The sequence below is a fragment of the Eptesicus fuscus genome, chromosome 6, assembly GCF_027574615.1.
Source record: "Eptesicus fuscus isolate TK198812 chromosome 6, DD_ASM_mEF_20220401, whole genome shotgun sequence".
Classification (NCBI taxonomy): domain Eukaryota; kingdom Metazoa; phylum Chordata; class Mammalia; order Chiroptera; family Vespertilionidae; genus Eptesicus; species Eptesicus fuscus.
This window is the reverse complement of record NC_072478.1, coordinates 100,807,775-100,823,903: the sequence shown is the minus strand read 5'-3', so window position 1 is coordinate 100,823,903 and position 16,129 is coordinate 100,807,775. Positions and strand designations below refer to the sequence as shown.

The window sequence follows — 16,129 nt, the reverse complement described above, 5'->3', positions numbered from 1 at the left end:
ATTCTACACGTACCCATTTGTGTGTGTGTGTGCACGCACACACGTGCAGTTCTATGTAACTGTGTCACATGCCTATCCTTGTGCCCATGGCCTCACTCCATGCAGGACGGTTCCGTTGCTGTGTTTTGAACTTGCCTGATAGCCTTGGTCATTTCCTACCCAGCCTCCACTGCGTGCTGCCGTCAGCGTCTCCTCGCCCTCAGAAGGAGTGTGCCTTCTGAATGCTCTTCCCGCCCCACTGTGTCCCTGTTGGCAGGACCTGAGTGTGGAGAGGGCACAGAGGGCTGGCTTATGTGAGCGGGCCTTCCTGCCCCGGCCTCCTCCTCAGGCCCACATTCAACCTGAGAAGTCTTGAGGGAGGATTTTTAAACTATTTTCGCTGCCTCTGTTCCCTGTAAGGACGGTAGGGATTTGAGGAACTGGGAAGGTGATGGTGGCTTCCAGGTAGAGGCAACCTCCTCCCCCCGCCTTTGCTGGGAACTTGGCAGAAAGCTTTCCATGTTAAACATGCAGAGCACACAAGAGGGCAGAGGAGTGTCAGGGTGAAGGGCGCAGAGGGCAGGGAGGACTTTGCAAGGGGAGCCCAGACGGAGGCTGCCCACCGCTTTGTCCGGTTGCATATGCCCAGGAGCAGGAGAGGGCGGGCGGAGCAGACAGCCTCAGAGAAGGTGACTCAGCATCGTGTGCATAAACCAAAGTGAGCGGCTGTGCTAATGAGTCCCAGAAAGGAAGCCAGGAGGGGAAGTAGAGCCCCTCTAGCCCCCAGGTCAGCCTGAGAACCCTGAGGCCCAGAGAAGTGCAACTCAAGGTCAGCCAGCTTCTTGAAGGTCGAGCCCAGATTAATATTTTACATATATAAAGTGGTCTATCTGTCGGAAATCATGGCTCTAATTTTAAACGGGCCAGTTGAACAACCAAAAAACACCCAAACCATGGTGATGTATAAACAGGGCTGTGTAATTCCCGCTGCATTTCTGATTCTCGAGAAAGTGGTTAAATCTCACAGTGGGCCTCAGTGGTATCTGGGGGCTTGGGGTTTGGTATCTGGGGACTTGGGGTTTGTTGTTGTTTTCCGGAAACATCTTTAACCTCACAGAGGCCTCGGGAGCACAAAGATCCGAGCTTCTGCAAGCACCGGCTCCCGAGTCCCCCGGGAGCTGCCGTCAGGCCTCCTTCCCGGCCACGCAGAAGTGTGTCACTCGGGGCCCGAGCCTTGATGATCTCTCTGGTTTATCCCTGGGGTCAGCATGTGGTCCTGGGAGGAGAGGGAAGGGGAGTAAACTCACCGCTTAAAGGATGAGTTAATCAGCAGAACGAACGACGGATGGGTCACCTGACACCTCTCCTCAGTTCGGTCAGCACACATTTGTTGGCCAGAACCTATAAGTCGCAGAAGGGTAATTCATGTTCTCAGGTAGAACTGGGGGCAAGGAACACGGCAGACAAGAAAGTGTCCTGTGATTTAACAACCCGAGTGAACAGTGGCAAACGAGCAGCTACGCATAGTAACGGGCTGTCAGAGCTCAGAGGAGAAAATAGCATTGGGCAGCGCCGCTCGTATCACGGCTTTGGGGCCTGAGAGATTGATGTCTGACTCCCAGGAGGGCCTGTCACAGGGCCGATCAGGCCGGGGCAGAGGCGGCCTTCAGCAGGAGGCACCTGTCCAGGCCGAGGCCCCGGGAACAGGGCCTGCTCTCCTGGTGAGAGCCGTGCTGCATCTTGGAGGAGGGGTTAGGGAAACTGCCCCCGGAGGCACACAGGCTGACTCACCGCCCTCCCGGGCAGCAGGCTCTCCAGCCTTCCCCCTCTGCACTCCTGGCTGAGCGTGTCGGGCTCTCAAGTGCTGCTGGAGGAAGTCAGACTGGCCCCCACTCTGCTACGAGCCTCCCAAACAAGCCACCTACAGAAAGGGGTCCTGCCGGCCTGCCCGCCTCTCCCTTTCCTCCCTCCCTCTCTTCCTTCTTCCCTTCTATTTTTCCGTTCTTCCTTCCACACATCATCATCAAGTCCTGACCCTTGCCAGGCCCAAAGCAAGTCCTAGAAATAAAGAGATGAATAAGACACATCCCTGCTCTTGAGAAAGGTCATCTGCAGAGGGAGGCAAACAGGTGCGCAAAGAGCGTCTGTAATCTCACGGACGCTCGTCTAGAGCACGTGCCTCCATCCGCCCCACGGCCCGCGTGCAAGTGCTCAGCAAATGCTAGTGCGATCACTAACGCAGATCCCTGAAGGGAGAAAACGAGCAGAAGAAACCAGGCTCCCTTCGTCTGGACAAGGCAGGAGAGTGTTACCCAGCGGCAAGGAGGTGCTGGGGGCGGCGCCCCGCCCGGAGGCGGGCCTAGGACGGGAGGTTGTACCGGGACTGGCGGGATCTCTTCCCGCCCAGAGGACACCCTTGTACAGACGGTGAGAGGTCCTCCCCGGGCTGGGCTGTTTCTCAGCTGTCTTTCTCCTCCAACAGCCTGCAGGCTGCATACGGGAAGAGCGCAGGTCTGTCTTGCTCACTGTTTTATTTGCAAGAGTGAGTCCTGTGCCTGGAACGTAGCAGTCACTCAATAAACGATGAATAAAGGAGGAAGCGAGTGACTTTCAGAACAAGGAGACCCAGCGCTTAGAGAGCAGCAAACGCGAATGAAAGAACAGGTTGTGTCCAGACGCAGAGATGGGGAAAAGCCGAGCAGCAGGAGCCGCCCGGAGAAGCCTTCGTGTTTTCCTCAGGATAACGGAGACCGTCGCTCTAGCTCCGGCACCAGAATGTATCATCTGGGGCGTTTTTATTTGTAGACCAAAATCTTTTAACTTATCGCAGATATTCAACCCCTGTGAGCACGAATTCCACAGCACGCAAGGGGTTTAAAACAGGCGTGTACAATAGACTCCCCATTTTTCCTGCACCCCTACAAGACGGTGCGGTGATTCTGGGCCCCTCAGAGCTGGGCTTGGCGGTCTTTTGAGACACCCACCATCGGACCGGGCTTTTGCCTGGAGATTTTCAACTCCCAAGAGGAATGAAAGGGGCTTAAGGAGAGGGGAGGTGAATAGCTCAGTGGAGGAAGCTCTTTGAGACACTAGTGACTCTTGATGTTCCGATTCTCTATCTCCTTGCAGTCCATTTAGTGCAGTGATTATAAAAGTGTGCGTTTTGGAGTCAGACTTGAATTTTATTTATTTTTTTACCCAAGCTTTGCTGTGTATGACCTTTGTGTCTTCGGGCAAATTGCTTAACCTTTCTGAGCCTCAGTCTCCTGATCGATATAATGGAGAAAATGCTAGTGAGGAGCAAAACATGTGTGAATAATAATACTTTGCAGTTTGCCCAAAGCCTTCATATATATTATCTGGTTTAATTCGCACAATAGCCTTGCCAGATCATTAGAGGGAGGGTTATTGGCCTTTAGGGACTCTCTCCCAGGACTGCTGGTCAGTGACAAGGCGAGGACGGCCTCGCAGGACGCGTCTGGCTCCCAGCCAGTGCTCCTCCGTGTGGGTAGCCAGGGAACCTCTGAGGTTTGGTGGTGGGGAGGGAGGTTATGGGAACAGCATGTGCAGGTCGGCGGGCAGGGCGGGAAGAGCGCTTCAGGCTCAGCACCAGCCAGGACCCCAGGCAGGAGCAGCTGACATGGTCCCGGTGGGAAAAGTGCTCTGAGAAGGCCATCAGCACTGTCTGAAAGTGTGAGTTCTTTATTATTACTATTAATAGACCTTGTTTTGTAGAGCAGTTTTAGGTTTCTGGAAGAATTGAGCAGGAAGTACCGAGTTCTCGTATATACGGCCCTTCCATCCCAATACAGTTTCTCCTTTTACTAACTTCTTGCATTAGTGCGGTGCATGTGTTACAGTTGATAAACCCATGTTGATAGAGTTTAACTAAGGGTCATCGTTTGCATTAGGGCTCACTCTTGGTGTGGTACATCCTGTGGGTTGTGCAAATGTGTAATGACGTGTGTCCACCATTGTAGTAACACACAGAGTGGTTTCACTGCCCTGAGAAGTCCCTGTGCACCAGCCACCAGCCCTCCCTCCCTTTTCCCAAGCCCTAAAGCAAGCTTTTAAATGTACAGGTTAAAGCCCCCATCTCTACAGTCCTTAATAGCTTACATTTATTCAGTTTTGCAGACTCCCACAACACGATCCTCTTTTTTCTGCTTTGAGAGAGGGTAAGTGTAAGTGCCAGAGAGCAGATCGGCAGGAAGCCCAGGGCAACTCCTGCTTCCCCACCTGTGGCCTCAGGTCTGAGCATCAGAATTTCTTCTCCTTCAGAGAAGACTGTGGTTCAGAGAACCTGCCCAGCCTAGAGTTGTGTGTAAACGCCACATAAATTCTGAGGATGTTTAGATTAAGTACTCAGATTCCCCAGTCCAGCTGTCTGGAGTCAAACCCTGGTTCTTAGCATCTATATTTATAAAAGCCTAAGCAACTGTTCAACCATTCGACCATTCAATTGGTAGCTATGACGCGCACTGACCACCAGGGGGCAGACACTCCAACCGGTAGGTTAGCTCGCTGCTGGGGTTCAGCCGATCAGAACTAGGCAAGATGGGGCCGGGACATGCCCTGGACGAATCTGTGCACCGGGCCTCTAGTTTATGTGATAAGCAATTACATAACTCTTACTTGCCTCAGTTTCCCCATATGTTAAGCAGAAATAATATTACCCTCCTCGTGGTGTTGTGATGAAGATTAAGGATAAATGTTACCGTTGCTGCTTCTGTTCCATCTGTGAAGATCAATTTGGCTCAGGTTATGACAGCTAACAGACTGAAGCTTCCCTTCCTAGACAAATGCATGCCCAAAGACAAAGGTTACACACAGAGTTCTGGCTCCCAGGCATCCCCAGCTCTAACATGTGTTTAACTTCATCGCACCTTCTCCTCTTTCTTCCGGTGGGGCTGTCCTGTTCTGGTTTATGGCTTGTAATAGGCCAGGTACAAGGCCAGTCAGAGATAAAGAAAGTGTGCTTTCCCCACCCCGTTCCCACCCCGGGCCCGTCCTCCTGTCCCCATCAAGGCACAGGAAGTCCCAAAAGAGCCAGGCGTCCTGGGTCCAGTCCCAGCTCTGCCACTAACTGCTGCCTAGGGGTGGCAGGCCGAATAATGCCCCTCCCGAAGGTGTCCACACCCTGATCCCCGGACAGGTGGCCATGTACCTTGCATGGCAAAAGGGACTTTGCAGATAGGATTAAATTAAGGATCTTGAGCTGGAGGGAGAGATTATCCTGGATTATTCAAGTGGACTCAGTGTAATCTGAAGAAAGAGGCCATGCTGGCCCTGGCTGGTTTGCTCAGTGGTTAGAATGTCGGCCCACAGACCCAAACGTCTTGGGTTTGATCCCTGGTCAAGGGCACGTACCTCGGTTGCATACAGAAGGCAACCAATTGACGTGTCTCTCTCACCAATCAATGTTTCTCTCTCTTCCCTCCTCCTCCCTCTCCTCTACTCTCTCCTCGGGTGAGAAAGAGGACGAGTGGAAGCCAGGGGAGAAAAGGCCACAGGCTGCTGAGAATTAGGACAGAACCTCTCCTGGAAAAAGCAGGGAGACAGGTGCTCCCCGAGAGCTCCCAACAGAGCACAGCCCTGCCCACACCTTGGCTTGAGCCCGGGGAGACTGACCTAGGACCTGGGGCCTCCAGGCCACTAAGAAAGTGCATTCTCATTGTTGTAAAGCCACTACATTTGTGGTGCTTGTTACAGCAGCAATAAGAACCAGATACCGATACTGCCCTCAGGCTGCCACTTAACCTCACGGTCTTCATTTCTTCATGGTAAAGTAAGTCACTGACGTGTGGTGATCAGTGGATTTCAGTTTGTATTCTGAGAAACTCCAGTGCTTCAAGAACCCACAAGTGAAAAGTTACCTTTCAATCACCATCAAGTCTTACATAGCCTCTGACGGGCAGTAGGGCTCACCTTGAGATTTTGTGTAGCAGAGTCCTATTTAAACAAGCAAACAGCCCTAGCCGGTTTGGCTCAGTGGATAGTGTCGGCCTGCGGACTCAAGGGTTGCAGGTTTGATTCCAGTCAAGGGCATATTCCTTGGTTTTGGGTACATCCCCAGTAGGAGGTGTGCAGGAGGCAGCTGATCAATGTTTCTCTCTCATCGATGTTTCTAACTCTCTATCCCTTTCCCTTCCTCTCTGTGGAAAATCAATAAAATATATAAAAAATAAAAAAAAAATAAACAAACAAGCTGGAATAGGCAGCTAATCTGTCAGGTCCCTGGGCATTTGTAAAGTGTGATAACTCCTTGAGACCACCTCCCATCAGGGAGGAGCTAGGCTTTGTCATTGAGACAAACTCAGCAGCAGAATCAAGAGGCCAGGGCCAGATGGGGGACGGCAGAGAAGAGGGTGAGGATAACCACAGGCCCCCCACTCCTCAACCCAGGTTGAGGGTCTAGACTGGACTGACCTTCAGAGGAAAGGAAAAGAGAGCTTTGGGTGTTGGCTGGGAGCTATTTTCTGGAAGGGAGCTGAGGGCCTCTGAAACCTTTCGGACATCCTTGGGCCTTAGACATTTCTGCAGCAGGTCTGAGTTCAGCCAGCGTTCCTGCACGGCCTCCCTGCTCCCTGCACCAGATAAACACTTTGCCTCTCGGACATGGCTGGTTCGGGAAGGATTCAGCGGGGGAAGGCTTGGTCAGCCACAGGGCTCAGGAAATGTCCGTAGGTGAGTCAAGAAGTCTTGCGTGCAGGCTGCGGGGTTTGCAAAGCCTGAGATCTCAGCTGGGCCCCTCTCGGGGTGGGGGCGGGTCTGTTATCGGAGCGCCTCGTATCAGAGCTGACAAATCCATATGCACGGCGCCGCCACCCCAGAGCAAAGCATGTGGGCGTGTGCCACCACGTTCAGCTCTGTAAAGGGACAGCGTGTAACAGCCTGTCCATGTAGAACCACAACCCTTGGCCATTATTGACATTCTCCTTTAAAGCTCTCTCTAACCAGTCCCCAGGCACAAGCACGTGAACCCAAGTTACTTCTAAAGGCCACGATCGGTTCTCAGGTTCTGTGTCTGCCAGGACCACTCCCTGGCCAGACAAATAAGTCCCCACCGGGTAAGGTTTGGTTTCCAGAGCGCATGGCACGTGGTCCAGCAGCGGATCTGAGTGTTACACCTAACTAGCATTTCACTATGGACATTTGCACTTTTTTTCCTGCTCTTAGAGGTAGCACCATTTCCGGGCTCAGCATCTTAAACTCTAAGATCCCTCTAAAGTCCACAATGTAACCTGAATTGCTCATATCTATCCCCTATCCCTCACCCCCAAAGAATAGCAGGGACTGTCTCAAGAAAGGAATAGCAGCCTCAGACAGACAGACACTCATTCTTCTCAGTAGACGAAAAGATCTTACAGAGCCCGGACCGTGTGCCAGCCACAGTTCTCATTCATTCCTACCTATCATCTCATTTCATCCTCATGACGGCAAGTTTGCAGCTGCTAGACTCGAGGCACGGAGCTGTGAAGTGCTTCGCCCAGGGTCACATGCTAATCGGGCAGAGCGGGGATTTGAACCCAGAGAGGTGAAATCTAGAACCTGTAACCACCAGGCAATGCTGCCTAAACTTAGGAAAGCATTTAATGAAAACCAAAAACCGTGGACAAAATCCCACCTCCAGACAAGTTTTATTTCCTCTTTCCAGGGGGGTTCAAAAATCAGTAATTTTACTTGAAACATCTGGACTTCCCGCTTCCCTGGGAAAATCAGTGGTGTTACCCCCGAGCTCTCGATCCTGCGTGGCAACAACAGAGCGGAGCTGAGCTGCCTGCACCTCTCAGGCCCGGCGAGTGCTCTCCATCCCCGCAGGCCTGCCTCTCTGGTCCTTCCAGCTCCAGAGAGTCCCGTGGCCGCAGAGCACCTGAGAGGAAGCCTCCCCCAGAGAGAGCCCCGACTCCAGCACAGCAGCTGCGGCTTCTTCCTGGGCTTTGCTGCGCGGGTACCCCGCTTCCTCCCTGAGCCTTCGTTCCCTTTTCAGGATAATGAGCCTGATTGGCCATTAACTAAGCCATACATTTTCATGGAGGCGTTAAATGAGATGACAAGTGGAAAGGACTGAAGATGGAGGGTGTCACAAAGTAGATGCTCAATAAATATTAATATCCTGCACCCCATCCTATCACATCCTCTCACCTGCATTGGCGCAGAGGTTAGTGCACACCGGCTCTGCTGGCGTATGGGACTGCAGGAGAGGAAGTGGGTCTGGGGGGTGTTGTTGGGTTGTCTTGGGGGGGGTTCTCTCTGATCCGGTATATTGCAGGCAACCCCTTCAATAAGGGACTGTAAACGCATATACTGCAAGTCGACAAATGAGAGTTGGACTCCACCCGAGTCCTGTTCGCAAGTACCGGAAAGTGGTGAGAGCCATGGCTAAAGGGACCGGCCGTGCTGCCGGCTCCAGCAGATGCACGAGGCCCAGCTTTCACAACTGTTTTTTCATGTTTCTAAAAGAAGCAAGTTTAGAGTTCTCTGTGAAATCATCTGATTTTGAAATGTTGGCATCTAGCTCACCCTCTTTTTAAACACTGAGTATCCACACGGTGCCGGCGAAATCACACCACCTCTGGGGCAGGTTCAACCGCAGGCCCCGACGTGGATGCTGCCTCCCGCTCCCCGGGGAGAACCTGCCGCGGGAACGGGAGAGGATGGAAGGTGCTGGTGGGTTTCCCGAAGCCCCATGTGTCAATCATCTGGTCCTTGCTAGTGTGTTGGAAGGTTGCTAATGAGTTGAGGCCAAATACTCGGCCAGGAACGGGGTTTGCAGCATCAGGATACGGCCCGGCCTATTCCGGGAGTGGGTGACTTTGCCATGCTTCTTTCAAAGTCACAGGCCAGCGGCCGTCGTCACTGGAGTGTCCCGAAGCCTCCACATCCCGAGGGGCGGACACGTTCTTTACCTCGGCCCACGGTTATTCATTTGGACAGATAGAGCCGCACGTGCTGAGTAAACAGCCAGTGTGTCTCCGCCTCCCCCGGCATCGGCGCGACCCGTCATCGACCGCCTGTTCTTTGAAAACCGGCCAGCGTCGGGAGCTCCCAAGTCCCACAGCCCCCTTCCTTCCTCTCTGCCTGGCCCGCCCTGGAATTCCCCTCCACGTGCTTTTTAAAGCAATCCTTGTAAAAGTGATCATCGAGTTGTTTCCTCGTGGCACGGGCAGTGTTTCCCGGACGGGATTTGAAGACCACCTGCTTCTCGATCTCCCGGGCCTCGTTAAGAACACAAGCCCTGCGTCCTGTCAGTGACTGCACCAGTCTTAATTTCCGGCCGAGGAGCAGGACTTGGCACTTTTAACTCGATCCTCGGCCGACTCTGTACCCTTGGGGGACCCCTGGCAGGCGGAATCAGGACTTTGGCGTTGAATGAGGGGCATCTGGCTTGAGCAAGTTGCTAATTTCTCCAAGCTTGGCTGTTTTCATGGAAACTAAAGGTAGTACCTACGTTGGGAAATGTTTGTAGAGCAGTTAGCATGGAGCGCTTCCAGTGTTCGTTCTTATTATTATTTAATTTAATTCTGATACCAGCCCAGTGGAATACGTGGGATTATCTGTCCTTTAAAGGTAAGAAAGTTAGACTCAGCAAGGCTAGTTTGCCAAGACCACACAGCAGAGCCGAAATTTGAACCAGCGTTAATCTGACCCAAACTGTTAACTATTCTTAAAACAATAGTAGGAAATCCATCTGGAATTGCAAGGGGAGTTGGGGGCCTGGAGGATTAAAGAAACCTGGCCGTGCGTGCCAAGCAAGGGCCTCCGGGCCACGCAGGCTGGGGCCGGGGCTCCCGCGGGCTCCCTCTGTGTTGTTCTTAATTTGCCCGCCCCTCGGAACGCTGGCAGTGGCCTGGAGACGGGGAGGCCGCCCGGGGAGGAAGGCCTGAGCACAAGGCTTCCCTTTCAGTTACTTTGGGGCCTTTGTTCCCCCGGACAGTGGAGGGTGGAGGATCTCTGGTTTTCCTTGGAACCTTTCTGGGGTGCCTCCCTGTGCGCGCCCTGCGGGCTGTGGTTGGCTCTGGCCCAGCTTTCAGCTCTTGCTGACTCCGCTGTCCCCGGCAGGGCGGTGAGAGGGTCGCCATGAGGGCGAGGCTAGTTGAACCCACACTCTTGTAGGGACCGAGAAAGGGGCGTCGTAAAACAGAGAGGCCAGCACTCCCGGTGCTTCCTCAGACTTGCTGACTCCACTCCGCCAGCTGCTCCACCTGCGGCTGGGCTGGGTGGCAAGGTGACGCCCATTCCTGTCTGTTAGGAATGAAAACACAGTTTCACACAAGGAATTAAATGGGAAGGATTTAGCCAATATATCGTTAAGATCTCTGAAAATCAGATTTTCAAACCACATGTTCTCATTTATTAAAAACATAAAATAAAAGGTACATTTTAAAATGTGAGTATATATGTATACTTGCATGGAAAATAAAGTCTGAAGGACCAAAACCAAGATGCTAACAAAGATGAACTAACTGGTAGGAATTAGGTGATTTTAATTTTTTAAATTTTGTCGAGGTGTACTCTACCTACCATAAAATATGCCCGTTTTAACTATACAGTTCAGTGCATTTGAAAGCATGTAGTCATGTAATCCCACCCCAGGCCTCGACCCAGCCACCCCAGGCTGCTCTGTCACTGTGTGTTGCCTGTGGACCTGGTTCATATACAGGGTCTCATACAGCATGTTGTCTTACGTGATCTCGCTTCTTTCCCTCGGCATAATATCGTGAAATGCGTCTTAGTTTGCATTGTTTGTTGGTAGTTTGTTCTTTCTGATTGTACGGACACAGTGCAATGCCTTCCCTGCTGATAGGCATTTGGGTTGTTTCCAAATTCTTATTATCCTATATAATAAAAGTGTAATATGCTAAGTGTCCAACCAATTGGTCGACCACTCGACCAGTCGCTGTGACAAGCACTGACCACCAGGGGCCAGACACTCCAACCGGTAGGTTAGCTTGCTGCTGGGGTCCAGCTGATAGGAACTGGGTGAGAAGGCTGGACACTCCCTGGAGCCCTCCCACGGTCCCTCCCCAGTCAGCCGGCCCCCACAGACCCGATCGGGACTGGGCAAGACAGCCCCGATGGGCCCGGATTGCCGGCCAGGCTGAGGGACCCCACCTGTGCATGAATTCATGCTCTGGGCCTCTAGTTGTGAATAAAATTGCTATGGACATTCACTTAGGTTTTCATTTGTCTTGGGTAAATACCTAAGAGCGATTTTTCTTTAGTTTACCTGTTTTCCAATATTTCTACAGTGAACATACATTACTTAATGGCCACAAATACCAGAGTCAGGAGAACCTGTCCCATGGCCCGTTGTTTTAGTAAGCCGACAGGAGTCGGGAAGAAAGCCTTCCTCAGTGGACTGGCCTTGGCCGTCCTGGTTCCAGGCAGTGCACCCACCTTCCCCACCTGAAATTTAGGTGTGATTACTGAGATTTCTTTTCCTGGGTGCTGGGCAAGAGTGGAGAGGACACTGACTTGGCAGCGATGCGGGGCATATCTTACACTGGCAGAGGGGATGTCACTTTGTATAACACCCTTATCAAGCAACCTGGCCACAGCTATCAACGGTGAAAATACACACACTCCTCAATCCAGCCATTGACTTTTATGAATTTATAGTATTTTAAAGATAAACTTATACAAACCCAAAAGATGTATGGGTAGGCGTCATTGTAGAGAAATCTCTTGGGAGCCACCTGATGCCCATCACAGGACACTAGTTAGATGAAGCGTGGCATGTCCCCCACGGGGCTATTGTAGAGCAGTTCCAGCAGAGACACGTTGTTATATGTGACACGGGACGGCATCCAAAGCTGGTAAATGAGAAAACGGTGCAGTTTCTTACCATGTTTGCTTTTAAAACAATATGCCTGTAGATGTCCTCACATCCTTTAAATATGTGAAATGCCCTGGCTGGTTTGGCTCAGTGGATAGAGCGTCAGCCTGTGGAGCGAAGGGTCCCAGGTCCGATTCCGGTCAAGGGCACATGCCTGGGTTGCGGGCTCGGTCCAACATGCAGGAGGCAGCCGATTGGTGATTCCCTCTCATCATCGATGTTTCTATCTCTCTCTTCCTCTCCCTTCCTCTCTGAAATCAATAAAAATATTTTTTCTTTTTTAAAAAAAGGAGATAAATATGTGAAATATGTGTGGACAAATGCACAGATAGCTCTAATCATTGCTGCTGGGAAGCAAAGTCCAGAACTGGAGGGCCTGGGGCAGAGGGTGCTGCTTCTCACGCTGCTCTCAGAGGCTCTCTGAGCTTTCCTTCCTCATGTGCTTGTCTTCACATCTCAAAAACGTGGGAGTTAGAGAAATCCACCTGATCTCAGCCCAGTTTCACTTCCTTCCCACGGACAAAATCCCAGAGTGGGCCTCTTCCTGAGCAAGAACTCCCAGGACCCATGACCAGCGTGCCCCAGGCCACCTGTCTCTGTCACAGTTGACCCTGCGTAACTGGAAACTGTGATCATTGCCATTTGCATAAGTACAACCACATTGACCCACGGGCCGCCTGACAGTTTTGAATGAGGGGAATTATCTGTATTCCTCGGGTCTCTCTGATTGTGGCCTTGACCGGCCCCGAGATATCTTTCAACAGCCAATCCCCAGCAGCCAACCCCACGACCTTTGGAAAATGAATTTGCCTGCCGTGGGGCCATCCCCGTCCTCTGGCCCTAGTGAAATGTCAATTAGATCACTGGCTGCATATGGCTTTTGTTTACCTAAGCATATTCAGCTCGCAAGCCCGCAAATGTTTGCTTGCTTCTTTCTTAAAAAAAAAAAAAAAAGATCCCACACCCAGATTCCTAGTGTGCTCCTGGCTCTGCGTGGCCGCTGAAAGGAGCCGGTGCATTGGGTCACTGGGGAGACACACATATGGAGTCATCATTTAGTTGTCAGGCAAATCCAACTTTGTGGTGCTGTAAACAGACCGCATCGGTTGTGGCTCTGTGAACACTCCCCCACTTGATGTATGGCTGTCTCCTGCAAGGTCTTCTTCTCCTCCTTCACTCCCAGCTCCCCAGACAACAAGGAAGAGAAAACCCCAGCGTTCTGTAGAGGATCTTGAGCAGTTACAGACAAGAGAGAACCCGAATGGGGAGGAGGGCGCGGCCGAGTGAGAATGACTCACCCTAGAACAATACAGGGAGAAGATTGCCAGGCCGGAAAACCTCAGTGAATTGACTCTGCTTCTGAAGTTTTCAGCACTGGAACTTTAAGACATTTCACAGGGGTTGAAACAAAAGGGGTTTCCCAAAAGCTTCCTCAAGTCCCGCCAGTTCCTTTTGCTCTGCCTTTTACTGCCCAGGCCTTAAATCCAGCAAGGGATTCCTTCGACCCTGTCGGCCCTGGGTATGTTCTCCAGCTACAGGGAAACACACAGACCACAAAGCCAGGATTCTCAGCGGTACCTCTGCTTTGTCCTTTCTTGTTCTCTTTCTAAAGAGAAGACCACTCTCTCCCAGTTACATGTCCCTTGGCCGTTGAGATGTGCTCGCTGCTTGCTGCCGCTAGCCAACAGCAGATGTTAGAAAGGGTTTACCTTTGCCCCGAACACAGAAAGCCCCAGGCCCCCCAACTAGAGGTCCCTGCTTTGACTTTTGAAGGTCTTCCTTACTGTGTGTCTCTGAAGTTGAACGGTTTGAATCAGCCCTTGCTGGGTCCTCCTCACACGTCGCAGGCCATTGCGAACCAAGGGCTGGTCCATCCTAAAACTGCTTCACCGACAGCCCGGGCGCAGTGTGGGAGCCCCCTGTAGCCGGCGCAATTGGGTTGTGGGTGTGCACATTTACTCAGCTGGGTTGTCCGTCACAGAAGGCGAGCCTGCTCAGTAGACTATCAATCCAAGCCCTTTTTCTGGAATCAGCTCCTTAAGGCAATTCGATTTCCTAAAATGGATTCCTTTCTCTGCCCATTTGCTACTGAGACAAGTCTGAGCTGTGCTTTTATAATAAGTGGTTTGGCCGGCGTGCAATCCCTCTACTGCTGCCAGCCTCCGGGCCTGTTGAATGGAGGACTTGGAATTCGAGTCAGACTTAACCAAGCTCAGGAGGACCTGAAGGAAGGAAAACCCACACCTTTTTTTTTTTTTTAATGTGGCAATTGAACCTTTCCAGAATCATTCAGACAGTGGGCAGGAGTCGTGACCAAAACCTGGGTCCCTTTGGCCTGTGCCCGGGGCTTACTTGATAAAGGTGACTGAGTGATAACACAGGGAGGTGGGGCCATTGAAGGAAAAGTTCCCTGTTCCCCAAGTTCTCCTAGAAATGAATGGCAGACTATGCTGTGGGGACCACACAGGGAGCAGCAGTTCGGAGGCGGAAGCAAGAGTCGGGAGAGTGGAGGCAACGGCCTTGATTGAGGTTTCCTTGGGGAAAGCCAGGCAGGACGGGGTAAACTGTCTGGGATTGGCCTGTTGGGATAATCCCACTGGGCCTTGGGGTTTAACAGCCTTGCCTTGTGCCCTGAGGCCTGACCCTGGGGTGACGTAGGGGAGGGGAATACTAATTGCTTGGTGCCTGACAGTTAGATAAAGGTAGTGGTTGGGGTATGGACTCAGGGTTGGTTGACTTGTACTAGTATATGAAAGGCAGGATCACCATCTCTAGGAATTAACTGGCTCTTGGAGGGGCAGTCTCTCCCCACTCAGCAAGCCCCACCCCACCCCACCCCACCCCTAAGATGTAAAACTCTCAGAAAATTAAATATTTAAAACATGATGGTATACCCCTAAACTCCTGGGACTCCTCTATTCCTACCTCCTCACCACACTGGGAAACCAAAAGGGATTGAAAGAACCAAGCATCCCTGAATTCTAGTGGCATTTCAGACTTGACAAATATAATTCAATCTCATCTACTGTCTTATTTTTTCCACTGGTGTATCGCACGTTATCACACTGTTCCTATCACCCTGGCATGTCCCACTGTTCTCTCTCCAAACAGTATGGACTAAGGGATTCGTGATCAAGTCCTGACCGCTCTGCCAAATGCTAGCTTAGGGTTTTAAGTAGCTCTTCCTCCCTCTAGACCTCCCTCTCCTGTTAAAAATGATGGACTTGGACCTGGTGATCTCTCAGATTGCTCCCAACACTCACATACTATGGTTTCACAGTCACAGCCACCCAGAGGACCGAAGGCCATTATAGGTGACACTGCTAATGACCTGAGAGCAGTGATGCTCTGAAGTTAGGTGAATGGAGAGGATGGTAGGCAGGTGGATGTTTCCCAAGAAACCTCAACGTTACACTTTGCCATCAGGACTCTGAAAATAAGTCCAAGGAAGATAGCTCATTAGGACCGGAAGACTTGGTCAGCTCATCCCCCTCTTCCGCCCCACACTTTCTTCCCCCGCTCTCAAATAAACAAAATGGCCCTTTTCCCCTACACACACACCCTCCCTAGATTTTTTTTTTCTTAACATGTAAGATGCATAAAATAGCAAATGCTGTCAGATCTCAAGTTGGGCAAATACAGAGACAGCCTTTTCAGCCTCGTTGAAAAGCAGTTGTCAGAAATATGCCATTCATTCAGGGTCTCTAAGTGCTCTGTCAAGCTTTAACTTGATTAAAATTGAAAACCACATTGCCTGTAAACCAAATGCGAAATCGAAATCTCTTTACTTGCTCTTACATTCTGAAGCCCGGACTTATGGATCACCCTCAGTTTAATTTATGCCATCTTTGTGCCATACATTAATTTTGAATATATTTGTTGAAAATTTCCTGTAGCTTGCATTTATGGTTGTCAAAGGGGCTTTTATCTTGAAAAAAATGGCGCTGGTTTTAATTACAATTCTGAATAGCTCCATAACCATCTTGAACCCTGGATTTACATCATCTTTATGACAGGCGCGCAATTCCCGCTTTATTGATTTTGCCATTTGCTTCATTACAGTTAATGCAAACCTTTTGTACAGACACAATTCTGGGGGCTGTGCTCTTGGAGGGGTTCGTACAGACACCGCGATGGAAATGGACCCCATGCTTCCCCCGCGGTGCTGACCGAAGGGAAATCAGCTCAGGAACCAGTTCCACGGTGGCCATCCATCACGCACAAAGGAAATGTTAGCTCTGCCTGTCCGGCCCTTCCCCCGCTCCGACGGGCTCTGACTTCTCAGTGTTGAGGTCCTGTGAGGTGGCATTG

At 51.3% G+C, this 16,129-nt stretch overlaps 1 protein-coding gene across 1 annotated transcript in view; it reads left to right on the top strand.

Moving 5' to 3' along the window:
- Nucleotides 1-16,129, top strand: part of SLIT3 (slit guidance ligand 3) — a 526,414-nt gene that overhangs the window by 366,459 nt on the left and 143,826 nt on the right. The window lies entirely within an intron of this gene.